The sequence below is a fragment of the Bombina bombina genome, chromosome 1 (genome assembly GCF_027579735.1).
Source record: "Bombina bombina isolate aBomBom1 chromosome 1, aBomBom1.pri, whole genome shotgun sequence".
NCBI lineage: Eukaryota > Metazoa > Chordata > Amphibia > Anura > Bombinatoridae > Bombina > Bombina bombina.
The window spans coordinates 1,560,465,382-1,560,483,006 of record NC_069499.1 but is presented as its reverse complement, the minus strand read 5'-3'; the positions used below and the strand labels follow the sequence as shown (position 1 = coordinate 1,560,483,006).

Genomic DNA, 17,625 nt, shown 5'->3' with positions numbered 1-17,625 from the left:
CAGACATTAATATTAACACCTGTATAGACCCTTAGATGGTGTAACATTATATAGAATTTTATCCTATCCAAATAGTTATAAAAAAAAAAACTGTTTGACATTTTTATACTGTTAAACTATCACTATCATTTTATCACTGAACACATATAATGTACCCTTGCATCAATTATTAACACATTTGGGGTTCGCTCAAAGAGACCCTTAACAACAATATATTCAAACCTTATACTGAAGCTTAATAACTTTACACTTAAGTTTTAGTTTAAGAAAAATCTATCTCTATGTATATGGACTAATTTCATCAAGCTAATTAGAAAAAATAGGAAATTACCTATTACAAAGAGTGAAAATGTATACAGTATCCCACAAAAGTGAGTACACCCCTCACATTTTTCTAAATATTTTATTATATCTTTTCATGTGACAACACTGAAGAAATTACACTTTGCTACAATGTAAAGTAGTGAGTGTACAGCCTATATAACAGTGTAAATTTGCTGTCCCCTCAAAATAACTAAACAAACAGCCATCAATGTCTAAACCGTTGGCAACAAAAGTGAGTACACCCCTAAGTGGAAGTGTCCAAATTGGGCCCAATTAGCCATTTTCCCTCCCCTGTGTCATGTGACTCGTTAGTGTTACAAGGTCTCAGGCGTGAATGGGGAGCAGGTGTGTTAAATTTGGTGCTATCGCTCTCACACTCTCTCATACTGGTCAATGGAAGTTCAACATAGCAACTCATGGCAAAGAACTCTCTGAGGATCTGAAAAAAAGAATTGTTGCTCTACATAAAGATGGCCTAGGCTATAAGAAGATTGCCAAGGCCTTAAAAATGATCTGCAGCACGGTGGACAAGACCATACAGCGTTTTCACAGGACTGGTTCCATTTAGAACAGACCACACAATGGTCGACCAAAGAAGTTGAGTGCACATGCTCAGCGTCATATCCAGAGGTTGTCTTTGGAAAATAGACGTATGAGTGCTGCCAGCATTGCTGCAGAGGTTGAATGGGTAGGGGGTCAGCCTGTCAGTGCTCAGACCATACGCCACACACTGCATAAATTTGGTCTGCATGGCTGTTGTCCCAGAAGGAAGCCTCTTCTAAAGATGATGCACAAGAAAGCCAGCAAGCAGTTTGCTGAAGACAAGCAGACTAAGGACATGGATTACTGGAACCATGTCCTGTGGTTCGATGAGACCAAGAAAAACATATTTGGTTCAGATGGTGTCAAGTGTGTGTGGCAGCAACCAGGTGAGGAGTACAAAGACAAGTGTGTCTTGCCTACAGTCAAGCATGGTGGTGGACGTGTCATGGTCTGGGCCTGCATGAGTGCTGCCGGAGCTACAGTTCATTGGGGGAAATCATGAATGCCAACATCTACTGTGACATACTGAAGCAGAGCATGATCCCCTCCCTTTTGAGACTGGGCCGCAGGGCAGTATTCCAACATGATAACAACCCCAAACACACCTCCAAGACAACCACTGCCTTACTAAAGAAGCTGAGGGTAAAGGTGATAGACAGGCCAAGCATGTGTCCAGACCTAAACCCTATTGAGCATCTGTGGGGCATCCTCAAACGGAAGGTGGGGGAGTGCAAGGTCTCTGTCATGTTCTGTCTCAGGATGTTTTGTGAGAGCCTCATTGTCTGGAACAGTTGCTTTAAATGAAGATTAGTAGAAGCCATATAGATTGAAAAGATAACAGATTTATTTAAACAACAAAATACTTTGAACAAATACCTGCAGGGTATTTTAAATGTGCTATTCAGGAATGTTTAGTCCACATATGGCAGGAGTGGAAATAAACAAACAAAGTAAGCAGAGATGCAGATTCAAAAGGAAAGTCTTTCTCCTGGTAATAACTGAAGTGCAGGAATTGCACAAAGCAGGGAACAAACTTGTAAACAGGTAGCAGGTAAAGTCTTTGTCATGGAAATAACTGATGTGCAGGAATTGCACAAAGCAGGTAGCAAACTTGTAAACAGGTGCTGGTGCAAAGGTGAAGTCTTCCTTCAAATAAGTACAGAAATACAGGAAACAGGTTCTGACTTGTGACAAAACATAACCAATGTGAAGACAAAATGCAGTCTTCATCCTTTAATAGGGAGGTTTTGCACAGGATTGGTTCTGAGTAATTCCAAAATTAAGAGCACCTGTGTTTTGCACATGTATAATTACAAGTAAGACAAATAGTAATTTATCGGATCTTTTAAGTTCCATGCTATTGCTAGAGCTGGCTGTGGCTCAACACGCAAGCAAACCGACTGGCAAGCACAGAGCCACAGGTTAAAATCCCCACACAGCCCTTCCTAGCAGAATGCCTCCCAGACCTTTTCTTTTTCTTTTTAGTCTGGAGGCTTGGTTCATGACAGTCTCTAACATCCACCAGCTCCGTGATGTTGTCATGGAGGAGTGGAAGAGGGCTCCAGTGGCAACCTGTGAAGCTCTGGTGAACTCCATGCCCAAGAGGGTTAAGCCAGTGCTGGAAAATAATGGTGGCCACACAAAATATTGACCCTTTGGGCCTAATTTGGACATTTCCACTTAGGGGTGTACTCACTTTTGTTGCCAACCGCTTAGACATTAATGGCTGTGTGTTGAGTTATTTTGAGGGGACAGCAAATTTACACTGTTATACAGGCTGTAAACTCACTACTTTACATTGTAGCAAAGTGTAATTTACTCAGTGTTGTCACATGAAAAGATATAATAAAATATTTACAATATGAGGGGTGTACTCACTTTTATGGGATACTGTATATACATATATATGTGCATATACAAATCATTCCCAAAATGGTCCTCAATTTGAAGACCCAAAACACCTCTTGTTTTGCCAAACTCAAACCTTTGTCACCCCCACGGTCACTGAGAGGTAAGTGATCTATAATAGTCCATCTTAAACAATCCGGCTTTATTTGATGGAATTATTATTTTATTATTATTATCGGTTATTTGTAGAGCACTAACAGATTCCGCAGCGCTATAAACAAAGGTGGTATACAATGTAACAATTATAGGGAACAAATGGGTAGAGGGCCTTGTTGAGAGTCGCACTGTTGCAGTCAGCTCTTATGAAGGTGATCTGCAAATAGTTGGGCTCTTAGGCTTACATGCTAAGGGGTTCATTGTGGATAATAATGGAGGAAAGAACTGGTATTAGGAAAGGGTAGGTTGTATGCATCCCTGAACAGTAGAGTCTTTAGAGAACGCTGGAAGCTTTCAAAACTAGGGGAGAGTCTTGTGGAGCGAGGCAGAGAGTTCCACAAGATGGGAGCCAGTCTGGAGAAGTCCTGTAAATGGGAATGTGAGGAGGTAACAAGAGAGGAGGAGAGGAGGAGGTCATGAGCAGAGTGAAGGGGACGGGTGGGAGAGTATCTGGAGACAAGGTCTGAGATATAGGGGGGGAGCAGTGCAGTTGAGGGCCTTGTATGTCAGAGTCAGAATTTTGTGTTTAATCCTGGAGGCAAGAGGAAGACAGTGAAGGGATTGGCAGAGAGGTGCAGCAGATGAAGAGCAACGTGTAAGGAAGATGAGCCTGGCAGAGGCATTCATTATGGATTGTAAAGGAGCTAGGTGGCAGCTAGGGAAACCAGAGAGTACGGAGTTGCAGTAGTCGAGGCAGGAAAGGATGAGAGAGTGGATTAAAATCTTAGTTGTGTCTTGTGTCAGGAAATGTCTAATTTTAGAGAGGTTTTTAACATGGAAGTGGCAGGATTTAGCCAAGGACTCAATGTGAGGAGTGAAAGAAAGATCTGAGTCAAATGTGACCCCAAGACATCGGGCATGCGGGGTAGGGGTAATGATGGAGTTGTCTTCAATTATAGAAAGATGGAAAGATGGGGGGTGGAGATTTTAGAAGAAGGAGGGAAAATAAGCAGCTCAGTTTTGGAGAGATTTAGCTTAAGGTAGTGAGAGGACATCCAGGAAGAGATGTGAGAAAGACAGTTAGTGACACGGGTTAGCAAGGAAGGGGATAGGTCTGGTGCAGAGAAGTAGATTTGGGTGTCATCGGCATACAAATGATATTGAAACCCGTGGAACGTTATTAAGGAACCTAATGATGACGTGTAGATTGAGAAGAGAATGGGACAGAGGACAGAACCTTGCGGTACCCAAACAGAAAGTGGTGACGGGGCAGAGGAAGCCCCAGAGAAGGCTACATAAAAAGGTACGGTTAGATAGGTAGGAAGAGAACCACGAGAGGGCTGTGTCACAAATGCCGAAGGATTGGAGGGTTTAGAGCAAAAGAGGGTGGTCAACAGTATCAAAGGCTGCAGACAGATTAAGGAGGATAAGCAGAGAGAAGTGGCCTTTAGATTTTGATGTAAGTAGGTCATTGGTAACCGTAACGATTGCTGTCTTTGTGGAGTGACAGGGGTGAAATCCAGATTGCAGTGGGTCAAGGAGGGAGTTTAATGTAAGGAACTGGGATAGGCGTGCATATACTAGCTTTTCAAGAAGCTTTGAGGCAAGAGGAAGTAGGGAAATAGGGCGGTAGTTGGATGGGGAGGTTGGATCAAGAGAAGGTTTTTTGAGTCTAGGTGTGACCAGTGCATGTTTTAGAGATGAGGGAAATATACCGGTGCTGAGGGAGAGGTTGAAAACGTGTGTGAGTATAGAGGTAAGTGTAGAAGAGAGGGAGGGGAGTAGCTGTGATGGGATAGGGTCGAGGGGACAGGTAGTGAGGTGAGAGCACAGTATAAGTGCAGAAACTTCTTCCTCAGTAACAGGGGTGAAAGAGCTAAATACATGTTTATGTGGGTGTTGGTTGATTGCAAGCTTTTGAGGGGGTGAGAGAATGGAGGTATGTTGGGAGCTGATTTCGTTTCTGATGGAATCGATTTTGTTATTGAAGTGGCTGGCAAAATCTTGACAGAGAAGTTGTAATAGGAGGTGGGGTGGGGACGGAGAAGAGTATTGAAAGTGGAGAACAGATGTTTTGGGTTTACTGTAACCTATGAAAAATGTTGTATTAATGGGGTATTTTATATTACAAGCATGTTCAAGTATACATGGCCTGACCTCACGGGTCGTCATACCCATATACTGGATATTACACTCCACACAAGTAAGCAGGAACACTGCAAATGTGACCCTGCAATTAAAGCACATCTTGGTGACCTGACATATTCACAAGCCTTACAAGTGAAATTGTGGCATCTATAAACACCTTTTCGTGATTAGCCAAGAGCTTAGTGTTCTGTTCACAGGATTTAAGCGGGTAGGGGACACCATATTTCCAATGGTCAAACACCTCTTAAATGTAAATTTGCAATCCTTCCCCACCAAGTCCTCATCAGCTGCTAGGAGTTTAAAATGTTTATCCACTATGTTACAAATTTTAGAATATTGATCACTAACCGTAGTAATAAAAGTGACCCTACTGTTAGAAAAATTGGTCATTCTGGCCTTCTCTATAGTCATAAGATCTTCCCTGTTCATTGAGGCTACAGAATCCATAATTCCTGTAATACATTCAGGATAACCCCTTTCGTTCAATCTGTCATTGAGATTTTGGGTGGTTACTTCTTGCATGCAGGAGTGAATTTCCTGTTATGGGTTTATGATAAAGGTCTGTATTAATATAATCACTCAATTTATCCATCACTCCACATAGAGTGACATCCAGGTAGTTAATCTGATGTTTTTGAAATTCATACATGAAAGAAATACCAAAAGTATTGGAGTTAATCCATTCTATAAATAATACTGCCATATTCTCTCCACCCTGCCAGATGAAAATGAGATCATCAATATACCTTTTGTAAAATATGATGTTCTGTCTATAGGGATTATCATCTCCATAGATATGGAAGAGCACCCACCAAACCCATGAAATGGTTGGCTTAAGAAGGGGCAAACTTGGCCTCTATCTCTGTTCCACATTTCTGGAGATAGAAAGAATCCTCAAACTTAAAAAAGTTCTGGGTCAATAAAAACTCTGTGACCCTAAGTATGAATTTACAGCTATTCTCATCGTATAACATAGATCTACTACAGGAACTTGAGAGATTTAGCTTGACAGGGCTTTACAAACTTCAGTGAATCAAAGCCATGCTCTTTCCTGTCACACCAAGGGCCAGATTACAGCGCTAAATGTTGTTTACGCTAAAGCGATATTTGCGCTCAACTGAGTAATACCAGCAAATGCTAATGTGCGATGGTATTAGAAGTGCGGTGCAATGCAAAAGGGACCTTGAAAGCAAAGAGTTTTACTCGTGCGCTAACCCGATGCGAGCACAAAGCAGAAATTACAATATTGCGCACACATTACCATATTCCCCCATAGAAGTGAATGGAGGGGGGAAAACACCCTAATCGCGCGAACACCCGAGTGCATATTCTCAAGTACACTAACCTGACATGAAAATATGAATATTGCACATTCCAATGTTCTTCACATAGCAGAAAATTTTCTATTTATTCATAAATAGCTATTTCTGCATATATCTGATGGTATTTTGGTATAATATATATCTATATCTATATATAGATGATTATATACTGTATAGGTATAGATATATACAGCTTTATTTAGGATTATCTATTTTTAAATACATATTTCCCTATGTGAATAACATTGGAATGTGAAATATTTACAGTAAATACACACTTTATTAAGAATGAATATTGCATAAATTGATTTTTCATGTTTTCATCTACTGGACTGAAAAGGACTCCAATGCACTTATATATATATGTCTATATAAAAAATACGAAGAAGGACGCTGGTGAAAAGCGGTTGCTTCAAAGTAGAATTTATTGAGAAGTACTCAATGCAAAGGCTCTATGTAGGATGGCCTGACGCGTTACTTCTCAATAAATTCAACTTTGAAGCAACCGCTTTTGACCAGCGTCCTTCTTCATATTTTTTATACATTTAGTGGTTGGGTATACTAGGTGACGCACCAGGAGACTCCAGAGACAGTTGGTGGACACTCCCAACCTGACAACGGAATGCTCGCTGAGCCGACGGATCCACAAAGCGGCACCAGGAGGGTTTTCTCACCCGACCGGACTCCACTGTACGTAGACCCATCCATCACCATTTTTCCCCATTGCAGGGAGGCAGAGGTACAGATATACTGCACTGACTGATCTCCAACCGGATTATTCAACAGGGCTAACTTTTGCAGTTACTGAATATTGTTGTTACCACTTATTTTAAGCACGAACTTCATGCAGAAATTGGAACTTGTTCATACTTCAGATAGGAGGAACTGTTACTATGGACCTTTGGAAATTCATTAAGCTTTATTGTTTATACCTTCCTTTTAGGAGGACTATTGGATACCATTATCCTTTAAATCTGAGGATATTCCTTTGAGGCTTGGGACATTACTTGTTCTTTGGAAGCTATTGCATCTCTTTGTGTATATTATATGTCAATATATACTGGTGCAATGATGAATGCCGACAGAGTATGCTGTCAGCATCTATCGATGTGCGGTGGACATGATCCGCTACAGCGGATCATGTCTGCCCGCACAATGTTAAATCGGCCCCAGAAAATCTTTTAGGCCTTGTAACTTTTTGTGCAATATTTTTTTTAATGATTTTTATTAGATGTGTAACTGCACTTCTCAATGTATTTTTGATTTGTTTTGTGACATCTTTTTGTTTCACAAAACAGTTAACCAGAGCTCTGAGGTCGTACTATCCTGTTGCACTTTAACTTCAATTGCGCTCAAGCGATTGCATTTACTTTAAACTTGTAATACGAGCTCAACATCCGACGTGTGCAAATAGCTGCGATAAACTCGTAATCTGGCCCTATGTGTATAAACGGAAAAGAAGATAATTTAAACATTCTCAAGAGGCTTTTCAATAGCTGTATCCCTGGATTGCAAAACAATGAAAAGTTTACCAACAAATTAACATTTGCGTTTAATACATTTAGACCCAGATTACAAGTGGCGCGTTACTGATAGCTGATATTACAAGCAGGACCAGTGCTACAATAGAGGCAGACTAGGCAAACTCTTTAGGGCGCCCCTGTAGGTGGGACACGAATTTGGTGCATTGCATCATTTTGTTTATTTTTTATTAAATGTGCATCTTTTTTTATGCCTAACTTGGGCTCCATAGTAGGGGTTATATGTGGTGGATATTGGCGAGAATAGGAGGGAACTCCCCTGAATCATCGTGAGGCAGAGTGCAGGTCAGGCAGTACAGCTGGAAGCATCCGGATGAAATATCTCACTGCCCCTGTGCTCTCTGCTAAACTTTCGCAGCCCTTGGCAGAAGTGGGACTCCACCCACAGCTTATGGGTATTACTGGGGCTGATGGGTACTCGTATGAGCACTGACTATCCTTTTGCTATACTTCAAGATATCAGTACACTGTTTCAGTACTTGGCATAATTATACAGTGCAGTGTGTTAATGTATAAATGTTCGGCATCAATATGCAGCACAGAGACTATCAGCGATAGCCTAGAAGATCTAGTAGCGCCTTTGTTTTTTGACCAATTATTAATTCGGACTTGAAGTGTTTCTAAAAAGTCACCTCTTGTGCATTACAACAGTCATGTTCAGTATGACGATTAGTACATACATCAGGGTACTCACCAGGGGTAGACCTAACATTGGTGCAGCAGGTGCAGCGACACCAGGGCCCAAGTGCTTGGGGGGCCCATAACACCTATGTATAGGCATGTGCAGAATGTGTACAATGTTAATGCTGGGTAGCCCTGTATTAGTGCAGGTCCATCTATTTATTTACACTCAAAATCCTTATACAGAGCAACTTGATGAAATGGCTGAAGTTAAAGGGACAGTCTAGTCCAAAATAAACTTTCATGATTCAGATAGAGTATGTCATTTTAAACAATTTTCCAATTTACTTTTATCACCAATTTTGCTTTGTTTTCTTGGTATGCTTAGTTGAAAGCTAAACCTAGGAGGTTCATATGCAAATTTCAAAGCCTTTGAAGGCCGCCTCTTCTCTCAGGGCATTTTAACAGTTTTACACCACTAGAGGGTGTTAGTTCATGTGTGACATATAGATAACACTGTACACATGCACGTGGAGATCCAGTGAGCCAGCTCTGATTGGTTAAAATGGATGTCTGTCAAAAGAACTGAAATAAGGGGGCAGTTTGCAGAGGCTTAGATACAAGATAATCACAGAAGTAAAAAGTATATTTATATAACTGTTTGTTATGCAAAACTCGGGAATGGGTAATAAAGGGATTATCTATCTTTTTAAACAATAACAATTCTGGTGTAGACTGTCCCTTTAAGAGCCGAGAAATGTGTTGCATTGCAAGGGGAGTTTGCTTTAAGCCCCCTGTCACTTACTGCATTGTTTTAATAAAATTTTAATTAAAGGATTACTTTCTGTTATAATTTTTAAGCTAAACAACTAACATATTAAAGTTAATAAACATTAATTAAAACCTACTGACCTATATTTTCTCCAAATTGAAGTTTCATAACGTTCTAAAAGTTATATCTTTTATTCTCCGATGATGTCACGTTATCCTGCCCACTATTTTCAGCACTGCATGTTCAAAATACTTAAACCAATAACTTTGTGTTTAAAGCGCCATTTTGAAACCTAGGTATTGTAAACGGATTGGTACAGAGCAAAGGATACCCACGGAGTGGGTTTGGAAAACAATTAAATTTGCAGCCAAGATTTCTGATATACGGTAGAGATATGTTAATGAAATGCTATTGATAAAAAGCGTATTTGGGGTAGTTAGTTAGTAACAGGCATAGAAAATATTTACTTACAGTGGCCCTTTAAGGCATAGTCTAGTCTAGTCTAGTTTAAGCAACTTTCTAATTTACTCCTATCAATTTTTCTTTGTTCTCTTGGTATCTTTGTTTGAAAAAGCATGAATGTAAGTGTCATGAGATGCAGGACATATGCAGGACACAGCAATCATAGTACAACTCTATTTTATTACAGAGCATAGAAACATACATCTAGTCAGGTTGATTTCACTAACTAACTGCGACACAGACTACCGGACCTAAGCCCCGCCCCCAAACTAGTGACATCACATCCTGCTCTCATCACATCTTCCCCTTTTTCAAAGGTGAAGCATACATTTAAATATAACAAATAACAAGGTATACGAACAGAGTATACAACAACATTTTTTTTTCCGAACAATATATAAACAAATAGGTTCAGAAACTATAAACACATAAATTACATCCTGACTTGGACATCGGGGTAGACTACCCTAGTCCACAGTGACCATGGGATTATTCTGCCCATACTTCCGGTCACTGTTCTAGCTAAAGTCAGTCCCTATATCGGGCCGGAAGTTTCACCACTCTTCCGCTTGATGTAACTTTGCATGAACTGTCCTCTGATACAGAAGATGGTGAATAAGAGTCCGCTGGAGGCAAAGATATATCCCCGCTGAGATCTTGCTGGGGGGAACGGCACCTCTCTTAGAACAGGGGATCCCACCGGCGGTGGTACTGAGGCATCCAGTTCCAGACTCTCAGGTACAGGCTGGAGATGTCTCCGGTTACGGCGTGTAACCATCCCTCCATCATTAAGGACCACATAAGACCTTGGTTCTGGAGAGCGGCCAACTACCGTAGCAGGCGTCTTCCATTTCTTCTCATCATCCAGTTTAATTCTGACAGTTTGCCCCGCATTCAGTTCCTGTAAGGGCCTGACAGAATGACTCCTGTCGTAGAAGAAACGATAACCCTTTTTGGCCTCTTCATCCCTCCTAAGGACTTCGTCCCGAGGAACAGGGCCAGGCGGCTTGAAGACACCCACTGAGGGTAAAGTGGTGCGAATCTGGCATGCTAGCATCAGCTGTGCCGGGCTAAACCCAGTGGCTTGAATGGGCGTCGCCCTGTATGACAAGAGGGCTAGGTACGGCTCAGATTGCTTTAGAATGAATTTTGTTGTTTGAACTGCCCTTTCAGCCATTCCGTTGGCCTGCGGATAATGTGGACTCGACGTGGAATGTACAAAGTCATATTCCCTGCTGAAAGTACTGAACTCTGTAGAAGCGAACTGCATACCATTATCACTCACCAGCTCCATTGGAATGCCCCACCGGACGAACAAGCTCTTCAGACGAATGATAACGGCTTGACTTGTGATATCATTCAGAGGTGCAATTTCCAAATACCTGGAATAGTAGTCGATCACAACAAGGAACTTTTTCCCGTGCAGTTCACACAAATCAGCAGCTATTTTCTGCCACGGCCCCGCAGGCAGCGGAGTAGACATCAAGGGCTCCCTTCTCTGAGTAGGCCGGCGTTCCCGGCAAAAGGCACATTTAGACACGTGATTTGCAATGTCGGAGCTGATCCCAGGCCACCACACAGCTGTAGCTGCCCTTTCTCTGCACTTTGTAATGCCTAAGTGGCCATCGTGAATCCTGTTTAACATCTCCTTCCTCATGCTGACAGGAATTACAATGCGGTCTTGGAACAGCACCAACCCCTCCAGCTCCGTGAGCTGCGACCTCTCTGGCTGGTAAGCATTTAAAGACATCCAGGCTGCCCGGCTCTCGGGCCAGCCTTCTTTTATGTACCTTATAACTTCTTGCAGATCTGTGTCCAAATATGTCTCTTTCCTTATCTCTTCCAGTTTCCTTGAAGAAATGGACTTAGAGGCCATAACTGAATCAACATACACTTTCACATCCGATTCTGTGGAGGATTCTTCAGCAGCAGCCAGCGGGAGCCTGGATAGTGTATCCGCCACAACCAGTTGTTTCCCCGGCACATGCACTGCCTGAACATTGAACCTGAGCAGTCTCATTAAAAGTCTCTGGCATCTCAAGGGTATTTTGTCAATGTCATAAGAGTTGATTAGAGGGACTAGCGGTTTGTGGTCAGTTTCCAGACTAAATTTCTCCAAACCCACTAGATAGCGCTGGAAGCGCTCACAGGCCCAAACTGCAGCCAGGCACTCTTTCTCAATTTGAGCGTATTTTGACTCCGCAGCCGTCAGTGTGCGGGAACAGTAGGCGATGGGCTGTAGTTTATTTTCGTTCAGCTGCAGGAGTGCAGCCCCCAACCCATAACTGCTTGCATCGGCACTAACCACAGTCTTTTTTGAAGGGTCGTAGAACCCCAGCACTGGGGCAGACCCCAGCAGGAACTTGGCATGCAGGAAAGCTTTTTCTTGTGAAGGTCCCCAGACCCAGGCAATGTCTTTCTTAAGCAACTCTGTGATAGGGTGTAAAACTGTTGATAAATCTGGAAGAAACTTGCCCACGTAATTTACAAGGCCCAATATCTGTCTCAGCTCATGTACATCAGAAGGGCTTTTCATTTGTTCAATAGCACAAACTTTCTCGGGGTCTGGCTTGATGCCATCCCCGTTGATGATATGCCCAAAGTAGCATAATTCAGTTTTCCTAAAATGACATTTTTCTTTATTTAGCTTCAGCCCAGACTCTTTGATAGCCTGTAGCACACAACTCAAACGCTGATCAAGCTCCTCCACTGTAGACCCATACACTAGAATGTCGTCCATGACGTCCGCTGTGCCCACGTGGTCACTCAGGAGAGAACTCATTTCCCTTTGAAAGATTTCAGGAGCGGAGGATATCCCAAAGGGGAGTCTGCAGAAGCAGAACCGACCTACCGGTGTGATAAAGGTAGTCAGTTTGCGGCACTTTGGATCCAGGGGGATCTGCCAAAAGCCGCTAGAAGCGTCTAATGTGGAAAAGAACTTCGCATGCACCCACATGGTGAACTTTCTTTGCTTGTACTCACAGCTGGCAAGAAATTTCCCCGCACAATCAATGCGGCCACCAGGACTATGGACATTTGTAGTAACCTTCGCCAGCTGGGGCTGTCGAGGCAGTTTCATAAATTCAGCAAAAGACATTACAGTGATATCTGCTCCTGTGTCAATCTTAAAATCAACTTTGTCTCCCATTACAGTAAAAGTAACTTTCCAATCTTCCTCTGAGCTTGTCCGTTCCACAACAGACCCCACAAAAGACACTTCCTGACCCTCCTGGTCACCGTCCACCTGCATCTCCTTAATGTATTCAGTTCTACACACCACTTCAAAATGGCCCATTCTGTTACATTTTCTGCATCTTTTATCCCTGGCCGGGCATATAACACTCTGATCATGGGCACGGTAGCACCGCGTGCATCGGGCATGTTGCGCCCATCCATTTCTAGGTCTTTCCAGTACTTTAGATCTACCGCTCACACTGTGCCTTTCACTAGCATTTTTCCTAGACTGTTGCACTTCATCCACAATACTCTCAGACCTCAGATCAGCACTTTGCTTTTTCACCAGTTCACTCTGGCGGGCCATCCTAATAGCCCCATCTAATGTTAAATCAGGCTCTAACTGCAGCTTCAGTGAGACTTCAGCATCTGCAATTCCAATAACTATCCTGTCTCTGATTTGCTCTTCTTTAGCAACACCAAACTCACAGAATTCAGCTAGTTCAGACAGGCTGCGCACAAATGACTCCACAGATTCTCCCACACGCTGATTACGTTTGTGAAAACAAGCTCTCTCATGAATCACATTTCTTTTGGGCACAAAGTGGGCACTGAGTTTATCCATAACTATATCAAAGTTAAATTCTTCCCCTTCTTGGAAAGTAAAAGCATTGAACACTGGCTCCACATCTTTCCCCATAGAGTATAAAAGAGAATTAGCTTGTACTTCACCACTCTCCTTGTTCAGTTTGGAAGCAACCCTGAAGCGCCGAAACCGCTGACGCCATGTGGGCCAAGCTGCAGGCTGAGAGAAGTCAAAAGGCTCAGGTGGGGTAAACTTTGACATTGTCATCGATCAGGAACAGAAGCGCAGGCCAGAACTTCTGACACCATGTCATGAGATGCAGGACATATGCAGGACACAGCAATGATGGTACAACTCTATTTTATTGCAGAGCATAGCAATACACATCTAGTCAGGTTGATTGTACTAAACTAACTGCGACACAGACACCGGGCCTAAGCCCCGCCCACAAACTAGTGACATCACATCCTGCTCTCATCACAGGTTCAGCACCTTGGAAAGCACTTGCTGATTGGTGGCTACATTTAGACTCCAATCAGCAAGCGCTACCCAGGTTCTGAACCAAAAATGGGCCGGCTCCTACACTTACATTTTTTGCTTTTTCAAATCAAGATACCAAGAGAACAGAGAAAAATTGACAATAGGAGTAAACTAGAAAGTTGCTTTAAATTGAATTGCATGTTCTATCAGAATCATGAAAGTTTAATTTTGACTAGACTATTCCTTTAAAGATGTTTTTATTATGAACAAGCAGTGTGATTTAGTTTAATACTAAGCATGATACTGATCTGACTTTTGAGAGACTGTTGGACTGTTCCTGTTGTCTGGAGTGAGAGAGCTGATTCACCATAAATGATCAGCCAGCGTTTAGCAGCACACTAGGGTGTTTTTACTAAATGCGAGTAGCCTGATGTATGTACTAATACTACTAATGTACTAAATGCGAGTAGCCTGATGTATGTACTAATACTACTAATGTACTAAATGCGAGTAGCCTGATGTATGTACTAATACTACTAATGTACTAAATGCGAGTAGCCTGATGTATGTACTAATACTACTAATGTACTAAATGCGAGTAGCCTGATGTATGTACTAATACTACTAATGTACTAAATGCGAGTAGCCTGATGTATGTACTAATACTACTAATGTACTAAATGCGAGTAGCCTGATGTATGTACTAATACTACTAATGTACTAAATGCGAGTAGCCTGATGTATGTACTAATACTACTAATGTACTAAATGCGAGTAGCCTGATGTATGTACTAATCTTTATGTTGAACAGGACTGATTGATATGCACATGAGACGCCCCTCTATTTGTTTGACTTTTTAGAATTGTTCCACTTGAAGAGTGAAGAGGAGTTATTTACTATTATTTTCTAGTTTTTTTGTTTTTTTTCTGATTATTTAATTAGTTTTGTATATTTATGGTGACATATATGAATTGATATTAAGCGCCCTGTATTAGCTATTTTTTAGCTTAATTTATATATAGGACTTGAACTGATGCAGCACAAAGTGCTCACTATGGCCCCTACTTATCAAGCCGTCAACTTACTTGCATTCAACGGCACCAATACGCTCGCCTAAGATCGCCTAACATCGCTGCCGCAGACCTGAATACGCTCTCCAAAGTTACCAAAAAAGCTGTCAAAAAGCCGCGCACCAAGTACTGGGCGATGAGCAGCGGACTGTTGTTAACTGACAGTCATCGATCTTGTTGCTCTTCGGCTTTTTCCCAGCTTTATTGGTACTCTGTCACTAAACACCCACACTATACTAAACTGTTTTACCCCTATACAGCCGCTCCCGGACCCCGCCACAACTAAATAAAGTTATTAACCCCTAAACCCCCCAAGCACTTGGGCCCTGGTGTCGCTGCACCTGCTGCACCAATGTTAGTTCTGCCCCTGGTGAGTACCCTGATGTATGTACTAATCGTCATACTGAACATGACTGTTGTAATGCACAAGAGGTGACTTTTTAGAAACACTTCAAGTCCGAATTAATAATTGGTCCAAAAACAAAGGCGCTACTACATCTTCTAGGCTATCGCTGATAGTCTCTGTGCTGCATATTGATGCAGAACATTTATACATTAACACACTGCACTGTATAATTATGTCAAGTACTGAAACAGTGTACTGATATCTTGCAGTATAGCAAAAGGATAGTCAGTGCTCATACGAGTACCCATCAGCCCCAGTAATACCCATAAGCTGTGGGTGGAGTCCCACTTCTGCCAAGGGCTTCGAAAGTTTAGCAGAGAGCACAGGGACAGTGAGATATTTCATCCGGATGCTTCCAGCTGTACTGCCTGACCTGCACTCTGCCTCACGATGATTCAGGGGAGTTTCCTCCTATTCTCGCCAATATCCACCACATATAACCCCTACTATGGAGCCCAAGTTAGGCATAAAAAAAAGAAGCACATTTAATAAAAAATAAACAAAATGATGCCATGCACCAAATTCGTGCCCCACCTACTGGGGCGCCCTAAAGAGTTTGCCTAGTCTGCCTCTATTGTAGCACTGGTCCTGAGCGGAGAGCAAAATTTAGCTCCACATCTCACCTCAATACCAGCGTTGCTTACGGTAGCGGTGAGCTGGCAAAACGTGCTCGTGCACGATTTCCCCATAGGAATCAATAGGGCAGAATCGGCTGAAAAAAAGCAGCGTTCAGCTCCTAACGCAGCCCCATTGATTCCTATGGGGAAATACTTTTTATGTCGACACCTAACACCCTAACATGAACCCCAAGTCTAAACACGCCTAATATTACACTTATTAACCCCTAATCTGCCGTCCCCGACATCGTAGCCACCTACATTATATTATTAACCCCTAATCTGCCGCTCCGCCGCCACCTACATTATACTTATTAATCATAAGTATAAAACCAATAGCAAAAATCCTATTGGTTGATGCAATCAGCCAATAGGATTGAGCTTGCATTCTATTGGCTGATTGGAACAGCCAATAGAATGCAAGCTCAATCCTATTGGCTGATTGGATCAGCCAATAGGATTGAACTTCAATCCAATTGGCTGATTGCATCATCCAATAGGATTTTTCCTACCTTAATTCCGATTGGCTGATAGAATCCTATCAGCCAATCGGAATTCAAGGGACGCCATCTTGGATGACGTCGTTTAAAGGAACCTTCATTCTTCATTTGGATGTGGTTGGAAGAGGATGCTCCGTGTTGGCTGGCTTGAAGATGGACCTGCTCCGCTCCAGATGGATGAAGATAGAAGATGCCACCTGGATGAAGACTTCTGCCCGTCTGGAGGTCCTCTTCTGCCCGCATCGGATGAAGACTTCTGCCCCTCTGGAGGACCACTTCTGCCCGGTTGGGTGAAGACGTCACAAGGTAGGGTGATCTTCAAGGGGTTAGTGTTAGGTTTTATTAAGGGGGGATTGAGTGGGTTTTAGAGTAGGGTTGGGTGTGTGGGTGGTGGGTTTTAATGTTGGGGGGTATTGTATTTTTTTTACAGGTAAAAGAGCTGATTACTTTGGGGCAATGCCCTGCAAAAGGCCCTTTTAAGGGCTATTTGTAATTTAGTATAGGGTAGGGATTTTTATTATTTTGGGGGGGGGGTTATTTTATTAGGGGGATTAGAGTAAGTGTAATTAGTTTAAAATTCTTGTAATTATTTTATTATTTTTTGTAATTTAGTGTTTTTTCGTACTTTAGTTTATTTAATTTAATTGTATTTAATTGTAGTTAGTTTAAGTAATTTATTTAATTATAGTGTAGTGTTAGGTGTAATTGTAACTTAGGTTAGGGTTTATTTTACAGGTAAATTTGTACTTATTTTAGCTAGGTAGTTATTAAATAGTTAATAACTATTTAATAACTATTGTACCTAGTTAAAATAAATAAAACTTGCCTGTAAAATAAAAATAAACCCTGAGATAGCTACAATGTAACTATTAGTTATATTGAAGCTAGCTTAGGGTTTATTTTATAGGTAAGTATTTAGTTTTAAATAGGAATAATTTATTTAATATAATAAATTTTATTTAGATTTATTTAAAATTATATTTAAGTTAGGGGGGTTAGACTTAGGTTTAGGGGTTAATAAATTTAATAAAGTGGCGGCGACATTGTGGGCGGC

The 17,625-nt window shown here is 41.8% G+C and overlaps 1 protein-coding gene across 1 annotated transcript in view; it reads right to left on the bottom strand.

Annotated features, from left to right (window-relative positions):
- The window catches only part of MGAT5B (alpha-1,6-mannosylglycoprotein 6-beta-N-acetylglucosaminyltransferase B), a 154,339-nt gene that overhangs the window by 68,382 nt on the left and 68,332 nt on the right, over window positions 1–17,625 (bottom strand). The window lies entirely within an intron of this gene.